Source organism: Martes martes, assembly GCF_963455335.1.
Source record: "Martes martes genome assembly, chromosome: 1".
NCBI lineage: Eukaryota > Metazoa > Chordata > Mammalia > Carnivora > Mustelidae > Martes > Martes martes.
In genome coordinates this window covers 34218574-34242801 of record NC_137888.1, presented here as the reverse complement: position 1 = coordinate 34242801, position 24228 = coordinate 34218574, and the positions used below count along the sequence as shown (strand labels likewise).

The window sequence follows — 24228 nt, the reverse complement described above, 5'->3', positions numbered from 1 at the left end:
CTGTGGTAGCATTTTCTTAACTCTGGAGATGAATATGGTATTATGAGGGGTGTTACATACACACTGATATTCAGATTCTGAGAATATTTTGTGCGGAAAGACTGTTTGCAACAAAATGGACTCTCAAATAGTTTTTCGTTTTTTCTTTTTTTTTAATGTTATTGTCTTGTCTTCAACTGTCTGGACTGTTACTTAGGGTTCGGGTGCTGTGAAGTTTATCCTTCGTGGAGGAGAAAGCCAGCGATGTCTTCAGGTGTTTAGATTTCAGTGCAGTTCCTGGTGAGACAGATTAGCCCCAAGTCAGTCCTACAATAATAAATCTCCCTCCTCTCCCCCTCCCCTTTTCCTCTGTTCCCCATTCTCTCTCCATCCATTTGGCCAAGAATGGGGACTTGCCGTTTCAATACCAAGAGATCAGGGAAAACTAATGCAGATCTCTCAGAAGCAAAATTTGATCTTCAGCTAAACGAGCATGTTAGTGAATCACAATTTCTATACCCTGCATTTACGTTATGAAAGTGGAAAATGATGGGTTAAGAGATTGAGTGCAGGAGAGGGAAGAGCCTTAATCATTTTAACAATTAGTATGTAATGTCCTAAAATGATGCACTAATCACTCCGCAGCTGGTACACTGAAAAAACACGGGGTACAAAAGCATTCCTCAAATGTCATAGTCCAAAGGGATCTACACTTTGAAGAGTACGTGGAAAGAAAAAAAAAAAAAAAAAAAAAAACCACACAGGAAAAAGGAGAACCTGTAGCCTTGCCTTCTGATACAGACAGAAACCTTGTGAAAACTAAGCAATCTATGGCTTAGTTCATTTTGAATGATATTTTCACACTTTAATGAACATAATAATTATCACTATCTTTAAAAAGGATAATATACTCATCAAGAGAAGAGCTTGCCCTAAATCTTCAAGGGCCTTTTCAAGAATCTTTTTAGGTCACAATTGTAGAGGTCAACACAGTGTTATTTTTCTGGACCTACTTTATCAAAATGTGTATGTGCTACTTAAATAAACAGTTCCATCTGCAGGTTTTTCATAGTCATATGTCTTAATACTTAAGATATCATAGCTATCAGCCACAAATAAAAGAACTTTTAAAAAAAAAAAAAAGGAAAGAAAGGAAATGGAAGAGAAAGGAAGGGAAGGAAAGAGAAGGAAAGGAGGGAGGGAGGGAAGGAGGAAAGGAAGGAAGGAAGGATGGAAGGAAAGAAGGAAAGAAAACCACCTGAAAATGACAGTCAAGAATTACACTGGAGTTTTTGCTTCATATAACACAAAACATAATGTGCTGCTCAAAGGTAAGAGCTTTTCCTTCAGTAGAAGCTAGTACTTTGAACCCACCCACGGGTAGTAGATGATAATGGTGACTTAAATAGTTATATACTTCTAATTATGTCCTGTTTTATTCTTCAGGTTCCCACATGAGGATATTTTTTGGTTTGTTATGAATTTGTATGCTAACCTCACTGCTAGCTTCAACACATTCCTAAAACTACCTGTCTCTCCACCTTACTATATAGTGTAATCAAAAAGAAAAATGCTGGCTGGGCAATAGCTATTTGGCTCTGATGCTGCTTTCCTTTAAATTTAGTAAGAAGGTCTTGGGCCATTTCAGTTTGCTTCATTATCAGAATTGGTATCCATTTACCTATGGTTTGCTCTTGACAGTGATCAAATTCAGAGGTACTGCACTTTGTGTGTGGTAAGCTGACAATTGTCAAGGCTGCTCCTATGGCCATCAGTGACTCCTTTTACCCTACCCAACCATAGAGTGTAAAACTGATTCAAATTACCTAGAAGCCCTGAGGTTATAAATGATGTTCATTTATGAAGGGGCTTTATTCAACAACTCAAAATGCGGTGTAGGAAGTCACTGAGACAAAAAGTCCTTCACCAAATTATAAAGAGTTGTATATATGTATAGGTGAATTCAGGCAGAAAATATGTAAGTAACGAATCAGTGCAAAGAAATGTGGAATTACATCAATTACACCTTCATTTTCAACCCATTGCAGACTACTGTTTTTCTTAAGTCAGCTTTATTTCTAAAAATGATTAACATGTGTGTGTTTATCCACACAGTTTGCCATGCACAGCTAAGACCAATTCATGGATGAGCATATACTTAGTGTTCAATTAACCTACAATTCATACACAAGAGTTAATAGATTCCTATAAAACTTCAGCTACTTTATTCCTCCTGTCATCTGAATAAATATTGGGAGTCATTTCAGGATAAAGGCACTGCTTTCTCCTTTCTTTTTCTATTTTGCCTGGGGTTGTGTTGCGTGCCTATGCCTGTGACTGGAAGGAAAAGAGATATTTGCTCTTTTATAAATAAGAACACAGACTTTCTCTGTATATTAGATTATTTTCCAGCTAAATGGATTATTTTGGCTGGGCTAAGTTTAGTAAGAACCAGAATAGCACTAAGTTCATTGATCTTTAGTTACTTTAAAGAAGGAGGGAACGGAAATTTAGAAACGAGGGAGGCAATTCTCCATTCTGTGCATAGAGATTGCAAGAATTGGAGGTGAAGAGGACGCAGCTGCATTTCTTAACTTTTGAATGAAAAGCAATTATGCCAAGAGCCTTCATTTTAGATTGTCAGCATGGGCCTATGTCATACCCATCCTGACACTCCCAAACTGAAGATTTTAAAGGCCTCCTGCCTTTGTCATTGAGACACCTGTCACCAACTACACTGAATCAGCATCTCTAGATGCTGGGAAATACATATTCAACATGAATCTATGTAAGAAGCAACAGTAGGGAGGCTGGAATTCTTCAGAATTCTTAAAGAAAAAAAAAATGAGAGGAAAACTTAAGCCTAAAAAAGAAGCTGAAGTTGTGAGGAAATTTTCCACCCCAGAAAGCACACTTCTGATTCCATTTCCACTTGTTTGCAATTGAAATAACTTAACCCCAATGTCGAGTTAACAAAGCAAATTTCTGTGAAAATTTTAAAAATATACTAACTATAAATATTAGGGGAAATATGGTTTTCTACATGATATTTGTAACATGAAGAGCCATTTGAGCATATTATTACAAAAAGAAATATTTCTAAGGACTATTTTTAAGATAGAATAATAATTAATAAGGATGAAATAATCAGTCACATACTCAATTCTCTAAGAAGCTTGCTAAAAGAAAAAGAAACTGTGTTTTTACAGTACTGGAAAAATTTTGGTACTCTCTACATGTTAAATCTCATTTTCAAATACATTTATTATTCATTCTTACCCTCTTCATCCTTGCCCTCCTGCTTAGGATCACATCTATGAGTCAATTGCAAAAGCAGTGCTCATTTCCCGCTTGCTCAAGTATATCAAGATATTCAATTTATGATTTCTGCATTCAAAAGAGAGACATCCCCCGGAACTCCAAGTGACACTCACAAGAACTTGAAATTTTATAGTTCACCAGCTTAGATATCTTTCTGAAGAAAGGCTAAATGGTTTCTTTATACCTTATTAGCTATTTGATGGCACATTTACACAAATGTATTCAATGTTAAAAAAATAGTAATTTTATATAACCAATGGGGTAACAAAATCAAAATGTGTCACTTAATACTAACCCTTTCAAGAAGCACCAAATCAAACCTAAAACACATGATTTTATGCATTACTAAAATTAGAAGTATGGCAGTACTTAGAGTTTCTCCAATTGTAGCCTATTTTATCTTGAGAAATCAGGACCAGCCAAAACATTTTTAAAAATAAATTTCTAGAATATTTAAGGCGACCACTCAAAGGGTGCATATTTCTAAATTGTAATAGCTCTTCACATCTAGTGACAATTAAATTATAGTATTAGATCAGGACTGCAGATAAACTTGAACTGAATGCAGGGAACATGAAATCCATATATTTATATAACAAAATGAAGAGGGGAAAGTTAGGTGTAAAAAAAATTTTTGACAGTAATACTTGCCAATCTGTCTTAAGGTTAAAACTAACAATATTTTATCAAGTAGAATTAAATTTGTATCCGTTTCTTCTAGATGTAACTCTGATGTATTTACTAACTGACTAAAACACCAATTGGCTCTCATTTGTTTTACTTTTTCAACAGAATCTATTTAATTGAGGACATTAATTTGATTAATGTCCAGTCACCAGCCCATGAGATCATAGACCTAATACTCTCTGATATTAAACATTCAGCTTTGCATTTCTTTCTGATGAAGCCTCTGAAGCCAAAACTTTCTAGCAAGTAGTGGAATTAGCCAAATGAAATTATTTTTCCCTTGTCTGTCTTATCCTAGCAGGTAACAGCGCACAATAGAATATCTGCACATCCTTCTTCTCAGGGCCACACCAAGGACTTTCCAAATGCTATCTTTAGTTGTATTTAATAACCAGCCCTTGTACTTACCAAACAATGCACTGACAGAATTAACAATTAAAACTTCAGCTCTTCCTGTTTAGGTAGCTAATGAATTAGAAGTCAAGAAACTACCGTGCTGTTGATAGAAAAAACAGTATAGGGCTTTCCAAAGAATCCTAGGCATTATAAGCTCATGATCCAGGTAATAAAATTGAAGATCACAAAAATCTTCAGTAAATACCCAGCACCAGCATAATTAAAACCCAGAGCAAACAAAACCCCACTTTTCCCACCACATAATCATCATATTTGCCCAATTTTTAATTTTATGGTTTTGATATTGAAATAATCTTCCACTCTTCTACTTTGAAAATGGCATCATAATTTAAAATTAACTTTTTAAAGAACTTAAAATCTTATCTGTAGCATGTGGTGAGGCAAAATAACTCCCACCCTCAAAGACGTTCACATCCTAATCTCTAAAACCTGCGACTTATTACCTTACATGGTGAGAGAAATTTTGCCTCTGCAGGTGTGATTATGTTAAGGGACTTGAGATTAGAAGAGCGTTTTGGATTGTTCAGGTGGGTGCAGTACAATCACAAACTTCCTTAAAAGAGTGAAGCAGAATGTCAGAGCAGGAGAGTGATTCAAAGATGCTACCCTGATGATTTGAAGATAGTGGAATGGGATCATGAGCCACAGAAGGCAGCTGGCTGCTAGAAACCAGAAAAAGCAAGGAAGCGGATTTTTTCCTAGAGCCACCAGAAGGAATACAGCGCTGCTGATCTTTCGATTTTAGCCCAATAAGACCATTTCGGACTTCTGACCTCCAGAACCATTACATAATAAGTCTGTGTTGTTTTTCATCCCATATTCTTGGTAATTTTTTACAAAAGCAATAGGAAATAGGGTTATTTATAAGGCCACTTCCCTGCGGTCTTGGCAGTGATAAAGGCACCATAAGCTTATAAGCATTATAACTGGTGTCAATATTCACACTGAGAATATGAAGGGAACCTAAGTATCCAGTTTGGCTCTTTATGCAGCATTTATTTGACTCTCCACTCCACTTCATACCATAGAGGCCGTTTTGTGCATTATTACAACACCATCTCCAGCGCATAATAAAAATTGGAATTAACAGTGTGTCAATTATTTAACAAAATCTTCCTCTCTTTGTCAAAAGAGACCAATCATACCAGTTTTTACTGCTGGGCTTTCATACTGGAGCAACTCTCTCTTTTCCTGCTTTGGAAAGGTCATCATAATTCTATTTTAAAATCATAAAGATCACAAAACATTTAAAACACTCCTTTGAAATTTTTGAAAGCTCCCAAAACCCAGTTAGGTCAATAAGGAATTACCACTTAATATTTGTTAAGCACTCACAGTCTGGAAAATATCATATCAGACAAAGAAAAAGAGACAAACACTAAAAAATTATGAGTGCTTCTTTTAAAGAAAATAATCCTTACCTGTAAGTCCTGGGATGAGATAATTCTAATTGATCACAAGTAATGACCCAGCAACTCAATTACAACCAACAAGCCATGATTTAAATAAATAAATAAATAAAATAAAAAGCCATGTTAATCTCTGTTCTTGGTTAAAATGTCGAGGTCTATGATTAGACTACAGGAGTCAAAGATCTGAACAATTCTCTGATCCATTTGAGAGAAAGGTCAGTGTATTATGATATGTACTTTAGTAACAGCAAATTTTGCAGATTTTGTGTAAATAATTTTCTCATCCTCTCTACTTGTAGCTAATCTCCAAATTTTTTTGAACAAAGCACTATGGTACATGTTATGGAAGATACAATAATTAATAAGGCCCTTCCTTCAAGGATATCACCACCTGGTGGAAGACAGAAAAACATGTATGTATGCATATGCTTTTATTCCTTTACAGTGCTTAGCAGAACACTGCCTTATTTAAAAAGTTTCCTAATGCTTGACTAATTATGTAATTACAAAACAAAGTGGAATTTGGTACTTACTTAGAGGTAGATATATTAAATGTTTCCTAATACCTGAAGAGTTACTAACTTATATAATTGCCATTTGCTAAATTATAAAACCAGGCTTGGCATTATATCTTGCCTAAGGTCAAAAACCTTTTAAAGTTGAAACAAAAGCAAAGAAATTTTTAAAATTTAATGAACTTTTGGCTTGCCTTTAAAGGAACCCCCACCTAGATGTGGTGACAGGAATTTGCAACCCCACCCTTTCATATCAGAGGAGAATCTAAATCCCAGAAATTAATTTGAGACTCATGCCATTCCCCATCCAACAGAGAAAGCAACCATTAAAAGCTACTGTGGTTCTTTGTGCTGATGCCAGACCCCAAGTGTTCCATTGAACAATACTGCAGACCCACTGGCAGTGCATAGTTTCGCTAATAGAAGAAATATTCTTTCCTCAGTAGAGGTTTAGACTATGTTGTATTTAAAAGGAAAGAAAGTTTGTAAGTTTGAAAGTTTTCCTAACAGTTTGTCTAACAATGAAAACAATGGTGTGAAGGGAGAAAAGAAACATAAAGTTGAAAGATTTACTTTAACCCTCTTTCATGGCACTGGGACCTGGGAGACTAGGCGGTTGCAAACAGACATAGCCAACGAACCCAAGCTGGGGAGCCCTGTTGTATCTGTAGGACTGGGAACAATATAAGCAGTACAGGGGCAAACTGTTGGGAGAGTGAGCATTTTCAGAGGGAAATAAGATCCAGTTTCAGACAGAGAAACTTGGAAGGGTAAATAAAGAACATAAACAAACCTGAGGTCAGGAAAGGAGGAAGTACCATGGCAATCCTCCTCCTAATTTAAAGGTATTCATAGAAGAGATATTTGACTTGGATAGCAGGTTCAATGGGTTAGAACTTTAATTTTTCCTCTCCTATGAGTAACTTCCTTGCGAAACTTCCCTGACTACATATTCTGCAGTCTGGTGCATTAGTCTTGGCTGGAAGACAGGGTGAAAAAATAGAAAAGATCTGTTCTTTTCTTCAAGAAGAAGAAGAAGACCATTTGCTTCAAGACCCAATCAAGAAAAGCCATTATTTCATTAAGTGGACTATAACTTGCAAAGCAAGTGATAATCAACAGGACCAAAAAAGCAGTCCCAAAGAGCATTGGTGAGAGACCCGTAACCACAGAGGAGCATTTTGCATAGAGCATATTAAGAGACATAGAAGCTTAAACTTCTAAATACCTAGCAGATGAGGAGAAGCACTCACTGAGAAGGGAAGGGAGTGATGTGGGACACAGAGGCAGAAGAATAATTATTAAATTTCCTTACCTACTGACAAACCCTTAAAACAAGCAGAGTGACCTCCACCTTAAGGCTTTGCTAAGGGCAAAGGACAATCCTAGCCTGACCGACCCCCTACCCCCAACCAGGATCCTGTAAGTCTACTTTAACAATTCCTTTAGGAAACTTTATCTCTAAACCTCCAAGATAGTGTCGACAATCATTCCCAAGCATATGGCCCACTGATACACATCTAAAGGGTCTCATGAGAAGGTTTTATTCCTTTTCCTCAGACAATAGCTAGCCCCTCAAGGTCCTAGAAACCTTGCTTCCAAAATTCCTTAGAGACTTACATCATCCCTAATCCCCTCCCCAATTTACTAGTATATAATAGACCACTCCTCACATCCCTGGGGCAGCAGGTCTTTCTGCCCATGGATCCTGTCCCCGTGCTTTAATAAACCATCATTTTGCACCAAAGATGTCTCAAGAATTCTTTCTTGGTCATCGGCTCCAGACCTCACCCCACCGAACCTCACCTATGTTCTAGAACTTCATCAGGAGGACACATGAAACCTTTGGTTTATATACGTTCAGTATCAACATTTTGGAATAGTATTCCAAAGGAATTTTTTGTTCTTAGAAATGCCTTTTACTGTGGCCCTTTTGTAGTTAAAGTTGGACTTTACAAGAGAGCCAAACTAGGAATAAAAAGTGTTGAATCCTAAATTTTTGACTGTCGAACTAGAGATAAACATTTTAAAAGCCTAAAAATTTTATTGCAAGATCCAATTTTCTTATTGAAAGAATTTTTTTTTAGTTCTGACTGGCTCAAATATTAAAATGTGTACCATAATGAAGAAAAATGAATATTAATATGATTTCATTTTCTTACCCAAAAGTATATGAAGTTCAAACAGACTGGAGGAGAGCGTTGAGGGGAAGAAAGCTGTAGTAATGCTTGCCTTTAATGGATCTTGACACATCTCACCCTAAACCAACCTAATAAAGTAGGAAAGTTGATTCTGGTGTGCTTTCAACGATCTTGTTCTTTTTATCATATTGTTAAATTATCTTTTTAACTTCAGTTTACAATTTCTTATTTCTTTGGTAATAGCATCCTGTTGATTAGGTTTTGCTTTCCTCTTGTAATCAGTTTTCTGGGTAGCCCATTCAATGGTCAAACAAATATTAAAGTAAGGTATCCAAATGACTAAGGGAGAGCTGTTACTATGTTGCATAACAATGTCTCTATTAACATATGAATACAGATTTCCTGATGTTTATTTTTTACACAATACTGAGGCTATGGTAAAAACATTCCAACTCAAAAGAGATTATAAATTATCAAATTCCTCCATTTCTTTACTGTTTTTATTTCTCTTAATAGCAAAATTTTCCTCTTTCAAATTATGGGAAACCCTGAAAGAAGCAGAACTGACCAACCACTCTTTCTTCTAAATCACTGTACTCCTTAAGAGTATTCAGATAGAACCAACAGAAAACACAGCTAAAACTGGCTTAAACAATAAAATGATTTCCACCGGTTTTCCTGCTTGAAGGTTTGAGAAGCCTCAGAAGTGATTTAATTCCACAGCAGAATGAACTTATCAAGAACCAATTTCTTTCTGTATCATGGATTTACCTCCTTGAATTGATGCTTCACCCTAAGGTTGATTTACCTAACATAAGGTAGTCACTATCAACTCCTAAGGCTACCTGCTTCCTAATCTAAGCCCATAGAAACAGTTACTTTTGGAAATTTTCTTGAAGACATAGTTTCTGTCCCAGAAATCTTTCAGCAAACTGCTTCTCTTATATCATTAGCTCATAGTGAATCATGTACCCTCTCCTAAATCTATGCCTAAGGGATGGGTTTATATTAATGGACTTAGGTTTGAGTCCCTTGACCTAACCCCAGATCAAGAGATAAAGCCAATTTCCTCCAAGAAATTTTAGGCTTCTCAGAAGTTGCATAAGGAATTACCTAGAGACAAAAGAATAGATTTCAGGAAAGAAACATCATGTCCATTATACATATTCGCCTTTGGCTCACATCTTGCATTTATGTTTTAAAAGCTTTGTCCCCTACCCTACTCTTCTCCAGTTCAGTCAGAGTAAAAACTCATGTTAATAAAATTACTAAGTAAACACATAATATTTTTGGCATGCAAGAGATTTTTAATGGTATAAGTAAGATAAAGTATAAGTAATATAATGGAACATAAATGAGAGTTGACTATTATTTTAAAGGATTTCAGACTAAACGTAGGGAGATCTAAAGAATTTTAGAGTTTTGCTTGTAGGCTTTGTTTGCCTTCCTCTCCAGAGTAAAGAAAAAACATGTTTTGGAGATTTGCAGAAAATAAGAGGTTAAATTAAAAGTCATCCTAAAGAGCACTAAATTATCTCTATTGTGATGTCAGAGAAAATGAATGGTTTAGGACTTTCTACTTATAAATATGATTCAGCTCCTATTAGGATGATTAGACATATGAGGATATAATCTAGCTAAAGATAATCTGTATTATCTGTACTGTAGTGTTAGCACTCACAATAAAGGTTATGTGGACAGATTTATTATAAACTTTGGAATAATAGTTATAGGACTATGCTGGTGAATCAGACACGGGATATGAGAGAAGAAAAAGAATCAAGGTTGACTCTTAAGATTTTTACTTGGATATTTGTGATTTCATATAGTTGATCTGAGGAATATAGAGTAGAGGGGAAATTGATCAAGACCTCTGTCTTAAACAAAATGTTTAAGATGACTAGGAATGCAGATGTTGAGAAGACAATGGCTACAAGATTCTGGAGGAATCAGGGGTAGAAACATATATTTGCAAATCACCTATAAAGAGATTATATTTTCAGGTATAAAACTAGATTACTTAGTAAGACAGCTCAGTAATGATCCTGGAATCGCTCTATAATTTGAAGATTTGGAGCAGAATTTCTTGAAGAAGTTTGAAGTAGACCACAATTGAAGTAAAAATAAAAGCACTAGTGTTTATGCCTTAGACCACAAATAAAGGACTATATCAAGAAGGGAAAGCCAACACTATTGAATTCTGCTGAGGTCAAGATAAGTCCATAGAAGTGACCACTAGATTTGGCAACCGGTAACATGACAAGAGAAATTTGAGTGTAGAAAGAAAAATAATTGAGCTTGGAAGGTTGAGAAGAAAATGAAAAGTAAGTTTAAAACCACAGACAATTATTTTGAGAAGTTTTGAAATGAAAAGGAGCAAGCAAAATATATAGTAGCGGATATAGGAGGTGGAATCAAAACAAACTGAGTTTTTGGTAAAATGAGAGATAATTTTTTATGGGATATATGTAGACCAAAGAGAATAATCCAGTAAAGAGGAGAAAAGCAATGATACGTGAGATAGATAATATGTTTGTATAACGGAAGTCATTGAGAAGGCAAGAGTCTTGGAGTACTGGAGTCCTTTTTCTGGAAAACCACATACTTTACCACATGGTTAGTTGAAAATAATTAGATTTCATTAATCTTATACTGAAATCACGACTCCTGAAATATTTTTACAACTAAATTTTTATATTTAAGTTGATGTTATACTCTGTGTCCTCTTGCCTATAACTGACACTAAGGATTGGCATCTAAGAACAAAGGGACATCAAATACCTAATATTCTAAATGGAAGTACAAACAACCAAGAGCCAAACACCTTGCTTGTAACCAAACTCACCTTGCTATTCGCACCACTAATGTCCACTGCCTTATCCCTCCCTCTCTCCCTCCCCCATCACCTCCATTAAACCAAATACTAGGGAAAGAAAGGGAGGTGAATCTCCCTGGTTTTCAAACTTTATCCTAGGAAGAGAGTGTTATGCCTTACTCAGCCCACCAAGGAGTCCTACAAACAAAAGCGTTTTCTACCTTCCCATTATTAGGAGAACATATCTCTGTGTTTGCCCAGGAAAATCCTGGCTTATGCCTCTAGCCCCCTTCTATTCTCAAGAGTGACTTGGTATGGACAGTGAAATATATGATCACCCTACCCTACCCAACAGCCAAGTAAGGAGTAACTCTTTCCAGACTGGGGGATTGGAATCGTACTTTCCTAGAAGGATGTCAGTTAAGGCCAGGAGCTTACTAGTCTTTTTCTGGGACCTATATGAGCAGACAAAATAATGATAATAGTAATAATAATAATAATAATTACCTTAAAAAGACAATGTGAAGAGAACGATAGCCTGCATTTCCATGGTCTGAGGTGATGAGAATGCAGCAGATTTCTATGAGTCAAGTAGACATGAGAAAAGGTACTCAGATTTGAGTTATCACCCTGGTCCTCCACCAGTGAAAGCTGGACACAGAGAAAAGAGAGGCTGTGAGGTGAGAACAGAGCTGAACCTTTTGGAGGTGGAGAGAAGAAGGGAAAAACAATTAGAGGAACTAGTCAGTCAATTTCCTGCCTCTGGGATTGTGAGATGGGAAGGACATTCTCATAGCTCCTAAAAAATTGCACTTGTGCCTAGAAGAACAGGCATCCACAATTGAGCATTGTTATGTTCATAAGTATTCACAACAGGGAAAATGTACCAGTGAGGTTAAAAGATTATTGCCTATTTCTGCAATGCTTCCTACCACCACTGTCAATGGAGTAATCAAAACCAGAAAGAAGAGTGAAGGGGCAAAGTCCTGGAAATGAAACATTCCTTGGTCAACATCGGGAGGACGGAAGGTGATGAAATTGAAGTTTTAGATTGAACAAGACTTTTTAATAACAGAAAGTAACAAGAAAGTGATGGGATTTTCCAAGATGTCATTATGGGTTGAAAAAAGGATAATCAGTGAAGCATGGTTGAAGCAATGATTGGAGAAAATTAAATTATCTTGGGTTTTTATATCACCAAGTTTAATTTGTCCAGTACACTTATGTAATTTAAAAACTTACCTGTTCTTCCACCATGTCATTATTACAAAGTTTATTTGGGGTTTGGGGGATTTGACGTTTGTGTGTATGTATGTATGTGTGTGTGTAATTTGTTTCACAGGACTATTTTTTTAATGGTGATTTCTTTTACTCATGAGATTAAAGAGTGGCTGGTGATGAATTCTGAGCTCTAAATACAGAACTTCCTTCCCTTTCTAGAATATAATATTTTCAATCACCAAAAGCAATAATATCTAACCCAGAAGGTAAAAAAAATATAAAAAGCTGACATATTAGGAACGTGCATTTCCATCTTGCCCTGCAGTGCACTAAATAAATGCAGAGGTTTCAACAGTTATCCATTTTAATTCTCAGATACAGAAGGGCAAGTCAAGTAGGTAAGTAGCTTCTATAGATCTCTCCAAGAAAAACTGAAATGATCAACTTCAGGCAGCTAATCTAGCACTGGATCAAAACCCCTCAGGGAAATATTTATGTTTTACTAGTTTACTCAGAGAAACAGCTCTAGGGATCTGCAGATATCCTCTGTGATTTTGACTGAAGGAAACACTGATGCCAGAGCTGAAGCTTGTGATTTAATCATAGAAGCAATTCAGCCTTTAGCAATCCTATCTCCTAAGAAATCAATAGTTACACTTTCAGTTCTATTAAAGGATTTTTTTTAACTTCTCCACCTGACCAAGATATTAATTTGTATATGTTCCATTGTCTGCCTTTCTGGCTGGTATTTTGAAATGTTGAAAGACTAACTCAATGATTCAGTTTGAAATACTTTCTCCAGATCATCATTATTTTAATTATTGATTCAAATAACATTTTTCAAACACTACAGAACTTTAAAGACTTATCTCCAACATCCAAAGATAACATTTCACATCAGTCTCCCAAACATAGCCTTCCAGTCCATTGAAGGTGCACAAAATAACTCTCAGAAACAGATTCTGGAGAATTCTCTGTTCAGAAACAAATTCCATTACTTTTTTTCTTTAAATAACAAAAATTCAATTGAAGAGCCAGAGAAATTGGGGCAACTCAAGGAATATCATGGTCTATCGTCATGCCAAGGGCTTGTGAAATCTTGAGTCCAGCTAAATTGAAGTTCTCAAAACTTCCACATGATGGAGGTCTCTACAACATATGCATTATACAAAGGCTGTGATTTTCCTTCAATTAAGACAAACATGGCTGCTTGCTCTGATTTGCCTTACCTTAAGACTTTTCATTCTACCTTATAATAATGGTTAAGTTATTACATTTGGGTATATGTGGATTTCATTAAATTATGGCATATATTGAACAATAGGGATGTACTGAAACCAGCATTAAATGGGGGAGTCAGGAGTCATGAATTCTCTCCTGAGGGCTCATCATCTAAATGTCCCTATTCAGTCACCTAAATGGTCTACATCTCATTCTATTATTTTAAAACATATGGTTCTGGAAATAATGACTTTCTGAGCTCTAAAAATTTCAAATTCTTTAATGTTAAAATTATTAGCTACACATAAATCTTCACATTATTGTTAAAGATAGGCATTTTCTTTGCCATAAAACTGCAGACAACTCAATAAATACTTGATTTCTGACAATATATAGACAATATTTATAATTACAACTTCTAGAAAATATGTTTTATTATATTACAGTTTGAAATCAATGTTCAAACTGATTTATTAAAAGAAATAGGCCAATGTTCATATCAATTTGGTCTCTGGACATTGGGGATAGAGACCAACACTGCCCTACTCACAAGGTTTTATAATCAGTTTATTTTTATTAAATAGTAGACAGAGAACAGAATGAAGATATTTCTAATTTTAACAGAAAGAGTGTTTAGAGAAACTGGTGAGAGTGTATGTATTACAGGTTTTCTAGTCATCTAGATAATACCAGCTACCAAACAAGGACCATGTCTTCTGTTTCTATGTGTAACCTACCTTGGTAATATAGGAAGGTATATCCATCCAAGACTATTTATTGAGTTCCTGCTATGTGTCAACCACTGTTCTAATGACTGGGAATATATTAGTGAAAAAAAAATGTACCTCCCCCCTAAAAAATCCTTGTCTAAACAAGAATATATACATAGAGAGAAATGAAGAGTTGGGGTGGGGAGAGAAAGAGAGAGAGAGAGAAAGTTTAGAACTAAGAAGTTGTGTGTGCTTACACAAGTACTTTCATTAAAAGAACAATTTCTTCCCATCTCCTTGGTCAAGTTTGCTCTCGGTACACTTAAGAATAAAAGTAATATACACTTAAAATTCAAATGTGTGAGAATAAATATGCAAGTAGAATTACTTGTGTCTACATCTGCTGAGCTCTTAGTCCAACACCTTTTAAGAGTGCTCGATCATTTATTCTGGGTACAATTGCTACTTGATATCCTCACGACTTACTCTGATACCACTATGCTTATTGATTAAAGGTCAAGTAAGGTAAATCTAGAAATACACTTTCTTTTTCCAAACACTTAATTTTTTACAATCTTTTCCCCTTGTTTTTTTCCCTAAATAATGGTGTATTTAAGCAAAAGTTCATAAAATATTTGTCACATTTTTTCTCATATGTTTGAATTGTACAGTTTTATCAATCTATAACTTTTATTTCTGTTCTTAGTCATTTTTATTTTTTATTTACTCTTTCATTAAGAAATAATAATAAATCATGAGGGTGGTTCATAGCAGAAGAAAGAAATAAGCATTTCTAAGCTCACGATATGAACTGTGCCCCTTCTTGTTTCTACCACTAGGAATATAAATTTCTGTACTTCTTATATATTTTTAAACTATGACTTCTTGTGTCAGGCACTGAACTCATTGCTGGGGATATGACGGCCAAAATATGACCTTTGCCCTTGCTGAAATCTCATTTAATATGTAGAAACAAAACACACAAATATAAAGTTAAGATGCAATGTGATTAATTAAGCTCTACTCCAAATAATAAAGACCATAGCAAGGAAAAGGGTTATTTCATAATAAAAGGGTTACAAAATCTTCATGGGAGAAAATACTTTTCTTGACTCTTTAAGGATGAGTAGAAATTCACCAGGAAGGGAAGAAGTAGGGGTCAATATAAACTAATTCATAAAGATTTTTAAAGGTATCGGTAATTACAAATGGTCCAATATGATTAGAGATCAAACTTTGAGTGAACAATAAATTTAATGACTTTCACAAGCAAATTTTTTATAGAGCCAAGTTACTTGATGGCTAAATATTCTATATATTACCCTTTTGAGACCTTAGTTTAATACAAAGATCACATTAATTCTTAATTTTTAGGCGATACATACACTCTATAATGTTATCTGTACACCTAATCATGATTTATTGACACCACCCTGTTTTCTTTTTATGGTAACTTCTCTCTCCAAAATCTGCTGCTTAAAAAATTATCTCTATGATTACTTCTGAGATTAAAAAATATATATGTCTCTATGTCAAGGCTGTCAATCTTTTTCTGTGGAAATTTGTATTATATTCAAAATTTAGAGGAAGAGCCATTTAGGTCAAGATATTTCATTAATATTTTTGTCATAACACACTAACATTTAGTTTTATTGACCCAATTTATGTGTGTTTTCTGTTATCCAACAACAACAAATTTTACATGAGTTTCTTTACTTCAAAAACCTTTGTGTGTTTTTTTTCCTATGGCTTACTTAGGAGAGGTAAAAAGAAAGAAGGAAACACGAGGGAAAGAATGGAAAACATGGTCTTATGATAGAAAAGAAGGAGTTTTATTTCTATGTTTAATAGATTTCTAAAGCTACCCCAAAATTCCCACAATCTATCTCCTCAGACAGATCAAGGAGGTATTATAAGAAACCTATAGCAGAAAGAAAATGTCAAGGAAACATCACAGATATAAAACAGATTTTTTCCATGAACAAATCGTTTCTAGGACATATTTTCTATAAATGTCCAGCACTTGCCTTGTGCAGGTGCTTTAGACAAATAATTCAGGCACAGAAATTTTAAAATGTTAAAATCTGATTTCTTCAGTATATCTTTTCCATACAAAAGAAATCTAAATTCAAGTTAAAATGCTAATAAAGTATATATGCTTAATGTTTGCTTCTGTCATTTGAAAATGGAGAACTTAAACGTCCATGCAAATGATTTTATAAATATGCAATACTTGGAAATCACAGATCCTAAAGTTTTTAATGCAGGGATGTCAGCACTCTTAAAGATTCGAAAATACATCATTTACTCTTATTTCTGTTATATGGCTTTATAATACCCACTTTAAGTAGCAAGAGACTGTTACTCTAAATTGAGTTTCTCAGATAGGGAATTTTTTTAGCCATAATAACAACAAAGTTATTACTAAAGAGAGAGGATTTATTCCCCAAGTTTCTTTGCAAAAGTCAATCATGCCTGCAGAGGAGCTTGATTAACGGTGTATAATCTACAGATGTTATGGAAGCATTGTAAGTGAGAATGTTAATTATCTAACTTTTTAGCAGAAAGATAAGAGTTTAACCTTTAGAAAAAGAAAGACAGGACTAAATAACTCATGGGAATTTGTAATGGGATAGTGAGCTTTTTATATTCACAATGGCAACTGAAATCCATCCCAGGTGACAACTGACAGGAACACGTGAACATCAGTTTCCACCGAGTCTGACATGTGAAGTGTTGGCAGCCTCTTCAGCTTCATCCTAAATAAGAGTCTATATCTCTAAAGTACCCAAAAATACTGACGTGCACACCAGAGGAAATGTATCACTACAGGTTGCTTGAAGACAATTGAAACTCTAATAAAGACTCAAGACCTACCAAGCTACTAAGCTCTAACTTTTCAGGCTCCTCTGTAATACAGCTATTTATGATGAGTCACGGTTTGCCCATAATTTAACATGTGTTATTTGAAGGCTGTTTCTTGTGTTTGTTTGTTCCCTGTTCTTCTTTTTCTTTTTTTTTCTTTTTTTTTTTTTTTTTGAGGAATGGGGTAAATATTCTTTTGTTTGTTTTAATAAAAGCTCAATGATATGTTTATATGTATCAACACTAAAATTCCCCTTTCTTTTTTTTAATTTTCTTTTCTTTTTCTTTTTTTTTTTTTAGTTTAATTTTATTTTTTTGGTGTCCCAAGATTCATTGTTTATGTACCACACCCAGTACTCCATGCCATACATGTCAAATTCCCCTTTCTGACTGAAGTCAAAATTAATATAAAACAAAGAATTGCAGGAGTCATTTAGCTTAATTATATGAATGACAAAAGACAAGAAAGCTATCTTATTGTAGCAATATATAATATTTCTCATGAAACCTAGACATGTTAGATAATAAATCTTTTGAATTGAAATTCAAGGCCAGCGATGTTAGACGTTTAGACGTAAGCCACTCCTTCAAAAAGCTACTCTAAAAATGCTTCTTCAGTGTTCTTTAAAGGGTCATCTTCTTCCACCTGTCTTAATCCTGGTGTTCTTCAGACATTTTTGCCTTTAATCTGTTTTTCTCCTGCTCTGCATGTTACCAAGAGTAATCTGATTACTGGTAGGCTTTCAACCACTACAGATATACTGGTGACTTCCAAGTCAATACCTCCAGAAGAGTTTTATCAATCACATCCCGGGGTAACATATCCAGTTGCCTACTGCATATAGCAGGTATAAATCCCAGTCTACAAAACTGCACGCTAAATAAATGGATTTTCTTCATTTTTTAATAATTGAGCTTATATTTGGATATACCATTTCACCTGAAAATGGAAACTTACTATCAATTAGTTGAAGGAACAATCTGCTTTTTGTTCCTAGACTTGCTTTTAAATTCTGGAGACACAGTAGGGTTTGAGGACAACCTGTGTACATACTAATCTGTCATTTGCTGAGATGTTCCTGTTCCCAGTTGTATTTTGTTCATCAATGCACAAAAATCAATATTGCAACCTCCTCTAGCATTCACATAGCCATAATGTAAACATGATATATTAATCATCCAAAGTGACTGAAAAACTGCCACAGATTTAAAAAAAAAAATGTATGGGGAAGTAAATAGGTGGAAATCAAAAGATACTACGTAAAAGTGAGAAGTCACAAAGGAGAATATAAGTATATTATTTGGAAATACAGAATACTATACAATGGCTATGGAGGAACAGAGGAAGGGCATGGAACAAGCTGAAAGGAATCTAGAGATTATAATGGTTTTCAAACAGACATCCAGCAATTCTACTCCAACCAACTTCACCTACATTTCTATGTGTTGCTAGTGCTAGTCAAACTTCTGAGCCTTTTAGAAATTCTTTAATGAAAATAAATTGATTGTCAACCCTCCCATTGTGGAGGACTCAACTTTCTGGGTTCTGCCTTGTCTGTTACCACTTGTCCTGCTGGTTTCCAGCCTCAGAAACTTTTACTGCTGTATCTGCTATTGCCTTCACTCTAATCCTTTTGTCCCAGTGGGTTTATGCCTTTAAAAATACATAAATATACATGGGTGCATATTTATATTTATATGCTTATATTTTATTATATATTTGTTATATATACATATATTTATTATATGTACATTTATTTATTATACATAAATATATAGAATATATATATATTCACTAAAGTTTTAGGGGGAGTTTCAGATAGAGAAAAGGTAACATTTATACTCAAACTGCCATTCTTTCCCTATGATTTTTCTCATCACTTTCAAAAGTTCTGTCATTCTTATTCACAAAACATTTTCATTCAGGTAATTAAGTTGTCCAGTACCTGTAATAGCAAAACTCAGAAATTCATTTAATTTTGAAGTTGTGTTCTGGCTCAGCACTGGCATTCTTCATGCTGGACCCCACAGTTGACTTTATCTCTATTTCCCCATTTTGTGTTCTTCCTCCTCTTCCCACCATCCGTCCCTCAGGTCCTGTAGAAACTGGGAAGGGGAAGAGGCAGAAAGGTCTTGCTTTACTCATCTACTGGCATGTAAGAAATCTGGAACTGGTGCTTTCTAGTCTTGGTGTATGTTCAAAGATAAGTCTTTCCTTTTTGGACTTCTTTTGTAGTTTTTTTTGGAAAATACCATCCCATTCCTTATCCACACATCCTGGGAACTTCCAAGTGTTGTTCACCTAATACAGCAATGACTCTCTCTTTTTATTTATTTATTTATTTATTTATTTGACAGTCAGAAATCACAAGTAGGCAGAGAAGCAGGCAGAGAGAGAGAGAGAGGAGGAAGCAGGCTCCCTGCCGAGCAGAGAGCCCGACATGGGGCTCGATCCCAAGACCCTGGGATCACGACCCGAGCCGAAGGCAGAGGCTTTAACCCGCTGAGCTACCCAGGCGCCCCCGAGCAATGACTCTCTTTATGATGTTGCTTACATCTTCCTCCTCAACTTCTGGCAAACCATCCTTCTCAGTCTTTTAAGTCAAAGATTCTAGCACAAAGCTATCTTTCAAGCCCACTTTCAGTCCATAGATCTACTGACTTGACAAACACTTGGAGGCAGGTGACTTTCAATGCTGCACATCTCTTCACTCTGAACAGAGCAACTACTCAGCCACAACCTCTGCCTTTATGATTTTCTAGGAATGGAGCTGGTGCCGTCCATTGCAACTAAAGATTTAGGCAACCCAAGCAGAGCTCTCCAAGGCACTCAACTGAAGCACCTCAGATTCAGCACAAGGTGACAGAAAAACACTTTATTCCCTTCTCCTCTAGGTCATGGGAATACTATCAGAATGTAACAAATTTCTCCAAAGGACTATTTTTCTTTATCTCTTCAAAGTCAATACTTTGTTCCCTCAAATGGACATTGGGCTAAAAATTGTAAAACCTTTTTGGAGTATCTCCTTAGCAAGTTATGAGTAAATGGTCTAGAACCTGTTTGGAATGGTATGCCCCTTATTTTCTCTCTTCAACTTGGAGCCTCAGCCAAACATGAGATACAGAGAGCCACAAATTTACATTCTCTTTTCCTTTGACTAGTCCCTTTTAACAAATTACCTAATCTCCATAACATGAAAAGTTGACTGTAATGATCTATGGGAGTCTCCTAATCTACAAATAAACAAGAGTTTTATACATAGACACTATAGAAATGCTTACATTTACTTTCATGACTGGCAAAAAGTATCAACAAGACTATCCTACTGTAAGAAAGTATGTAAAATAGATTACTTAGATATGTTATATGGATTTTACCTTCATTTGAACCTCTAATACTCAAGAAAACTGAGAGCTGGCTAGGATTTGGAATAACTACAACACTTGTTCACTGCCAGTAAAATTGTAATTTGGTACAATCACTTTGGGAAACAGTTTGGTAATATCATATAATCCTGAACATTCATGTAGTCTATAGCTTCAAGTGTTATATGTAGTAGAGAAACTCTCACACATAATTACCAGGAAGCACATACCAACATGTTTATAGTAATATGTTTAAAAGAGGGGAAACTGGAAACAGACAAAAGTCTTTCAACAATAGAATGCACAAGTTATGCTATTTCATACTGTAGAATACTATGCTGTAGAGAAAATTAATGATCTGATACATAAATAGTATGCATGGGTCTCAAAAACATATTGTTGAGGGGAAAAAAGACAGTCATAAGAGAATGCATTGTGTGATTCCACTTATGTAAAATGAAAAATTGAAAAAGTAAAAATGTATATAGTATTTAAGAATACATAGGTTATAAAGAGAATGTTAAATTTAAGAATCAGAATAGTGGTTACTTCTGGGGTTCGGTGAGAGGTGTGTTCAAGGAGGAGCACATAGGTTTGTAAAGGAATGAGGATCAAAACTTTAAAAATATGAAACCATTTCAAGAATTTCTCTTATAGGAAATTTGAATAAGAAATTACTAACAGGTGATAGAAGAGCTGAGAAACCAAATACAAGAGAATGAGGTAAGCCAGGAACTGGGGAAATCAGGAATCCACTATGATGTCTAGGCCAAAGACGAAAAAGAGGAGATGGTATTACCAGAGCCCAGAGAGGAAAAACAAGGGCCTATTCAAGAGCAGTGGAGAACTTACAGCCACCAGAGGTGTGCGTAAGGCAAGGCTGGGGGCAGAACTTGCCCTGGCTTCTTCCTTCCTCCTGTCCTCCCATCTCCTGCCATGGTTCCCACACAGGTGAAAGGGAACTGGAATAACAACAACATAACCTGCAAAGTCCCTCCCTCTAGGGATACAGAGCATAGATCTAAGGGCCAGAAAACTTAGGACCGGCATATCAGGATGGTAGGCTCTTTTCCTTAAGGGAGTAGTGAACACATGTGTGTCTATTTTATCACTATTTTTTAAGCTAAATATATACATTTTTCTCTTTTATGTATAACATACTTTTTCTTTTCTACTTCTGCTTTTCCTAGCATGGGGAGAAATGCTTTCCCTAATGGATTGTATCAGTAAATTTGGTATACTGCAGAGATACATGAGCTTTCCAAATTAAATGTGTTTTTAATGGAAGATCTTTTAAAATTCCAAGCAGCTTCCATATTGGTAAAATGGACATAAGGCTACCCACTCTCCAGAGTTATTTCAAGTTCTTAGGGAGACAGTATACATGAGAGGTCTAACATTGTGGCTGTCATAACTTCAATTAAAGTTACTGGTCAAGCCTTTTCCTCATGGAGCTGCAAAAAAGCTAGTGCAGCTTTTTCTGAATTCAAGACTTGACCAGAAAAAACTAAATAACCATAGATTTCCTTTCATACTCTTAGGGAAGGCAATTAACATACTTACATGAATTCTTACTCTTGTATTCATGCTTTGCTATTGGCATATTCAAAAGCAGAAGCCAACACTATGAATTATTGCAAAAAAAAAAAAAAAGATGTCACTGTTACAGTACCCATTATTCCAAGGGGTTAAAGGAGAAAATATGCTAAGTGCACGAGGAAGATCGGTCACCCCACCCAAAAGAAAACATTTAAAATGAAGCAATAAAGACTTAAAATCACTCCCCATAAACAATGGCAGGAATGTGTAGTTTATCGAGGACTGAAATAATCCCACAGCAGTGCAGTGAATTTTCATTGATATATAAGTGGTTGCCTATTATTTGCAACAATGAGGAGGACTAATTTCACACAAGAATGTAGCAGGAGAGGCAATGCCGGCTTAATAATAGGTTCATTCTCTGCAGGAATTCATATGAGTGAGTAGGGGAAATAAGGATGGTTGCAGAGTGGGGAAGGGAAGGCACAACGAGATGGCTGCAAACCGCACGGCATCTTTGCTTAGAAGTCTGTTACATGAATGTGCCAAGGAGCTGTTTCAGTGCCCTACTGTGTGAGTCAAGAAATGTGACTACAACTTGACAAAGTACAAAAGGTAAAGACTGGGTAAAGCTGACAGACCTCAGGGATCTCTGTTACTGGCTGTTCCCCTTCAGAGTGTCATTGGCAGAAGATGAAAGCAGCCCCTGGCACAGAGAGCTGCAGGTGCACAGGTCTAGCTGGGCTACAGAGCAGCAGGGAAAGAAAAGGTGTACCCTTCCCTGGAATCCAATTTGTTAAAGGAAACTGTACATTCTGTGAAACTATTTACCCTGATTTGGAAATTAGTGGTTGCCTTAGCAACACTTGAATCCCATGAGGCTCACACACAGTGCTAATTTCAATTCATGGACACCTTCACGGGTAAGGAATGCAAACAGTAAGTTGAGTGTCCCATTTGACATGCCTCTCGTAGGAAATGAGATTTCCCTCGGCCTATAAAAGTTTTCTGATAATGATGACCCCCATTTATCAATATTTTCTATGTACCAGGTGATATGCTGTCAGCTTCATACTGAATCTCATTTAGTGGTCACTGCAAGCCTGTAAGGTCAGCAATATTATTCCCATTTTCCAGATGAAAAGCTAACTGTAGAGAAGATACATAACTTTTCCAAGATCACTCAGTGGTGGTTTAAAGATTTAAGTCAGATTTGGCTGACTCCAAAATTCCATGTTCTTTTAGCATTTCTAACTTTGTTAAGAATAATACAAATTATTTTTTAACTGCAAAGTACCTTTCAGATTATCTATCACAGTGTCCTTATTTAAAACATAAGGAACTAGAAACCTAAGAAAGCCAAGAGATTTACCCAAAATCACATGTCCAATAACGACAGAGTTGAGAATAGAATTCAGGTTTCAGGACTCTGAGCATTCATTTATTGAAACCACCTCTGAGCCATCTAAATTATGATGCTCTCACTGTTGGACTGTATCTCATTGATTTTTGAATGCCTTTTTCTACATATAAGTAAATATAGATAAAACTGAAGTCGACCTAAAAACTGGGAGGATTTCTCTATTATGTTGAGGTGTAACAGTAAGATTTCAACATTTTTAAACCCAAAACATTAAAGGTGACTGATTTGCGCAGGCCCTTCCAAACTATGGGCAGGCACAGCTGCTCATGTCATAAAGTACCCTTGCACAATTTTCTTTCTGTAGTGAGACGTCCCATCTGTGTCTGCAGCAGTCACCCTGAAGTTGACAGGAATATGAGTCAAATGGCAGATTCACTTTGCCCCTGGGTTTTCACAGGAGGTAAGGACTAGTCTGAAACAAAATTGAACAGTAAGGGTTATGTATGGTGTTTCTTACTAAACACTTTTCTGTGCCGCTGCTTCTTTCATGACCTAATACTCCCTTCCTCAAATTACCAGACACATAGTGCCACCATACTGTCAGTCTTGCCATACTGTCATCTAGCTAACCAAAGTCCCCTGCTTTAAAATCCCAT

The 24228-nt window shown here is 35.7% G+C and overlaps 1 long non-coding RNA gene across 3 annotated transcripts in view; it reads right to left on the bottom strand.

The window, feature by feature from the left end:
- The window catches only part of LOC308356172, a 164977-nt gene that overhangs the window by 119897 nt on the left and 20852 nt on the right, over nt 1–24228 (bottom strand). The window contains exons 2-4 of one of the 3 annotated variants that reach the window (XR_013968054.1): nt 19251–19410; nt 11795–11938; nt 61–276 (exon numbers count right to left, since the gene is read on the bottom strand). This is a non-coding gene — a long non-coding RNA (uncharacterized lncRNA). The remainder of the gene's footprint in view (nt 1–60; nt 277–11794; nt 11939–19250; nt 19411–24228) is intronic. The other 2 variants (XR_013968055.1, XR_013968056.1) reach the window with 2 other exon arrangements.